The sequence below is a fragment of the Sciurus carolinensis genome, chromosome 6 (genome assembly GCF_902686445.1).
Source record: "Sciurus carolinensis chromosome 6, mSciCar1.2, whole genome shotgun sequence".
In the NCBI taxonomy this organism is placed as follows: Eukaryota; Metazoa; Chordata; class Mammalia; order Rodentia; family Sciuridae; genus Sciurus; species Sciurus carolinensis.
In genome coordinates this window covers 56,352,739-56,357,664 of record NC_062218.1, presented here as the reverse complement: position 1 = coordinate 56,357,664, position 4,926 = coordinate 56,352,739, and the positions used below count along the sequence as shown (strand labels likewise).

Below are 4,926 nucleotides of genomic sequence, written 5' to 3'. Positions count from 1 at the left end.
AGGTGGTCAATGTGGAAAACAATGGAATTTCCCTTGGAACTGGACTGTGACGAGAGGTGTCTGCCATGATCATAACTACTCTCTTCCCCAATCCCTTCCTCCCAGTTTCTTAAGGCAGAAAATAATCTTCTCTGAAGATACTTGATAACAAGTCCATTGAACAAAAACACAAGGTTCCAATGCACTGCTTTCAGATATTCTGGGTTTTAGTTCAGCTGGCAGATGAGTTGATTGATGTGTTCACCCTGATAACCAGGTAAGCCCATCCCTTGAAGGAAGCCCACTCTATTTTTGGTAGCATGACAGGCCACAGAGAGGTAGAAAGGTCACAAGAACCTAACAATCTCCCAGAAATACTTACCCAGGAAGGCAATTTCATGAATGAGGTCTTCCAGGCAAATGACATCAAACCTCCCCAGGTGCTCCTCAATCATGTCTTTCAGGGGGATGGTCTTATTCTTGACCTTTGCTTGTGCACATTTCAAGATGAGTTCCTGACGGACTTCAGATTTGGAAATCCCCAGGTCACATAAGGATCTACTATCCGTAGCATTTTTGGGCTTTGCAGGGTGACTTTAACAAAGACATCACTAAATACTTTCTTCAGACGAAGTCTTGCAATGGTCCCCTGTAACCATGTACTTACCCCACTAATCTTTTGGATGTATAACAACAAAGGCCAAGGAAAGTTTGTCAGGCATTTCCAATGCATGAGGTTTCACTTCTAGTCTGATGTGTACTTGGTCACATTTCTTCCACAGGAATCATGCAGGAATGATTCCAGTTGCTTAAATCTGAACTCTTTTCCTTTTCTCTCCTTCTTTGCCAAAAGCACTTGCTTGGCCTGGTAGCTTTGAGGGCCTGATAAGCTTTCCTCTTTTTCAGGAGATGTTTTGGAACCAGAGGGATCTTTCTTCTTCATTCTCTGTAATCTGGAGCCTTTTGTCTTCTCTTCCTACAGTCCACAAGTGTCCTCCCTCTCTAACATCACAGCATAAACACCATGGATGTCATCGGATATTCCTCCCATATACTCTAAATCATTTCTAGATAATTTAGTCTCTTAAACAATTTAAATGTTATGTTGATAGTTGTTGTACTGCATTGTGTAGGGGGAAAAGTCTGTGCATGTTCAATACAAATGCAATTATTTTTCTAATTTTTTTTTTTTTTTCAGTGCTGGGGATTGAACCCTGGGCCTCACGCTTGTAAGGCAAGCACTCTACCAACTGAGCTATATCCCCAGCCCTATTTTTCTAAATATTTTTGATCTGCAAGTGGTTGAATCCACAGATGCAGAGCCCACAGATATGGGAGGATCAACTGTAAGTGGCATAGAACAAACACTCAAACACCACAGTTAGGGAGAAATGGTAAATCTACTGATAAAACTACAACTGTCAAAATAAGGCAGCATGCAATGAAGCGGAAATGGTAGCCATGGCAGAGTAAGGAGGCATGATTATTGAACTGGAATGGAAGGACTCCTTACAGGGGCTTGACCAGTCCTGACCCATCAGGAGGAGGAGAGGCATTTGCAGAGACCATCTCAGTGACACCAGGAGGAAGTGTACCATGCTGATGTAAAAAGGGGATGCAGTAAATAAGCCGTTCTGACTAGAGCGGAGGGTTCCGTCAGGGGAAAAGTGAGAGGAAGTGATGTAGAGCTGGGTTAGGGGTTAGTTTGCGATAAACTTAGATTTTAGCCAATAAAGGCTTTTTGGACAAGCTGATGCCTTAGTAGATGAGGTGATGTTGGAAGCATCATTGGGAAGGAACCAGTCAGCCTGGAAGAAGAGGATCTGTACCATCAGGATCACCCACACTGAGGCTCTTGCACTTGGACAGGATCAGGCGTGAGGGGGTCTGGGTGAAGGGTAGAAAGTTGAAAAGGAATTTCCTGTGTAGTCAGCCAGACCTGAGTGCATTCTGCCTCACTTGTGCTAACTGATGCCAAGAAGCCTTCTGGGATTCAGGGCAGGACAAAGACCAAGGTGCAGCCCAATATTGCTAGAAAGGAGAGGCCTTAATAAAATGTCCAGTACTTTTATTTTCTTTTTGTGTTTCTAAACAATATGCTCAGAAAATTTTTATTCATCACAAAGCTATACTGAAATATTCAGAAAAAAAAAAAACACAATGTTCTAACATCCTTAAAGATCTTGCAATTGGAATGGGGAGAAGAGTGAAGAGTGTTTGGGAAAGATACTTATTTGGAAGAAGGTCAAATACATGGCCTTTGGTTATTTGATAAGTATCAAGTAATGTGGATCAAGTGTGCTATCAAAGGTTAAAAGAGATTCCTAATTGGCTCCAGTGGTCATAGAAGACTGACTTGATTCTTTGCCTTATTATAAATCAAGACGTTTCTGTTTTTAGAGAGGAATAAACAATCCTGTAGTTGGTTGATGAGGAGAACAAATTTTTTAAAAAAATAAAATTTGAAGTCAGGCACAGTGGTGCATGCCTGCAATCCCAGTGACTTGGGAGGCTGAGGCAGGAGGAGCACAAATTGGAGACCAACCTCAGCAACTTGTAGAGGACCTAAGGACTCAGTGAGACTCTGTCTCAAAATTAAAAAAAAAAAAAAAAAAAAACTAAAAAGGGGTTGGGGATGTGATTCAATGGTTGTTTAAATGACCCTGGGTTCAATCCCCAATAACAAAAAAAATGAAATAAAATTTGAGTTTATTATTCATAATTTTACTGTTATGCAAAATTCCATATAGGAATGAGCAAGGATACTTAATAATAATAAATGGCATGTATCAAATATTTTGAGCCAAGTACTACCATATACCATTTACATATCAGCTCTTTTCATCCTTACAAATTCTATTAAATAAGTATACCATTATTTTCTTTATTTCAAAAATGGGGAAAGAAGTTTGGGAAGAGTCTGTTTCATTCCTCAAAGGGTCAGCTTCACTGTAAGCCTTATTACTGCCCCATGATTAGATTCTGACCTATTATATCTTTTTTTTTTTTTGTCACCATTTCTACCCCTCTTTTGAGACTGATATTTGTGTACTTGGAATCATCAAATATTTGGTACTTCAGTTCTAGCTGAGATGGACCTGGTATTGGTAGCATTGTGCCGTGACCATCCCAGGCTCAAGGTATTTTGCTCAAGCACTGCTAACAGCCATTATTGCCAGTCATAGCTTCCAGTGCTGGCCACTGCTCTGCCAAGGAACATCTGTGGTGTCAGGAAGCTGAGGGTGAAAGGTGGTGAGGGATTTGGGTCTGCTACGGTGTGTGTTTTCCTAAGGCCCTCAGTCACCGTCAAAAGAAGCTCCTTGGCAGGTCTTCATAGTTCAGTCACTTCTAGACCTTTTGTTACTAGCAGTCTGATCTGGATAAACTGACTCTCTAACCATCAGATTTCCTACCTGTACAATCAGGATACTAACAGTACCTACTTCTTAGAGTTTTGAAATTAAATGAGTGAATATAAAACACTTAGAAGAATGCCTGGCATACAGTAAGTGCTCAGTCCATGTTTATTCTTTGTTGTCTCCAGAACTTCATGGGGATATTGGGTACTAGAGTCAAACCACAACTTAGAAATGATAAATAATTATATGTGTGACAAGTTGCAACATGGTTACAGAACAAGACTGACAAGTAGCTATCTACAAGTAAAGAACCATCAGGTCATTGAACTCTAACTTGGACTTCTTGATCAATTAGAAAATAGAACCAAAGTAAGGATCGACTAGGTTGCAAGGAGAGAGCGATAAGATTTGTGGATCAGTGGAACTCTCATAAGTGCTGATCAAAGAGGAGTTGGAGGACCACATGGGTAATGGGTATTGTAAAACATGTCAACTCCTGTATCCTACTGATTCAGGAATCCTAGTAATCCATTTCTTTTTCCCTTTAGTTTTTCAAACAAGTACCCTACATGATGGTTAAGTGCTTGAACGTTTGTTTGCCATCCATACAAGAATTGGGAAAGAGCATCCCACTAGGATCACAGTGAACTTACAGCTGGACAAAAGCAAGCCTGGGCATGAGGCTTCACACACGACCTCAATCACAGACCTCCAGGATGCCAATTGACCAGGGAAATAGTAATGAACTGACGTTAAGGAACATTTAAATTGAGTAAAGAACATTTATCATCTTGGGACCCAACCTAGCAGATGCTAGCTCTGTAAGACACCTAGCAAAAAAGGGTATGGGGTTTAACAGCAATGAATAACAATGGTAAAGTCTACTTTCCTCTCAAAATCCACTCCCTTAATAATAAGAATTACAAAAAACAGCAACACTGCCTTCCTGACACTGGAAGCCAAATGAAGCCCTGAAGCAGGAGATATGGATGTAAAAGTCAACGGAAGGTTCGTAAATGACTTAGCAAAACAGTGCAAGACAAAAATCAACGACCCACAGAGTATGAACTGGAATAAGCCAATTCATTGGTAGGACTCTAAAGAAAGAGTCCAAAATTGGAGGCACCAAGTATTGGACAATATAAGGAGAATGGAGGCTGAGGAGGTTGAAAAAGATGAGAGAGGGTGTGGTTAATAGCTACATAAAAATCACTTAGGTCCCCCTGTTATACCCCATCCTATGTGGTCAGGAGAAATATACTTTTAGGAGGAACAACTTAAACCATTTCCTTTTTCAGGAAACTATCGGAGGATGTACTGACCAAAACAGGAGATAAGCTAAGGAAGAGGAAGACAGGGATTTGAGGAAACAGGAGATCACAAAGGAAGGAGGTGAAGGGAAATCCCAGGATGATGGCAAAGGGAAGTCCCCAAACAACAGCTGCGTGGCAAAAATAAAGAGCAAGTAGCTCAAAGTGGAGAATGAAGGCTCTAGGAAGAATGTCTCCAGAAAAAGATATTAAAACTTACACTTACCTGCTGAGTTTGAATATGTGAGAAGTTGTAGGGAAAGCCATTGTATACAACC

The 4,926-nt window shown here is 40.7% G+C and overlaps 1 pseudogene; it reads right to left on the bottom strand.

Moving 5' to 3' along the window:
- Nucleotides 1–206: 206 nt before the first annotated feature.
- Nucleotides 207–1,548, bottom strand: LOC124986319 (60S ribosomal protein L7-like 1; annotated as a pseudogene).
- Between the last annotated feature and the right edge of the window lie 3,378 nt (nucleotides 1,549–4,926).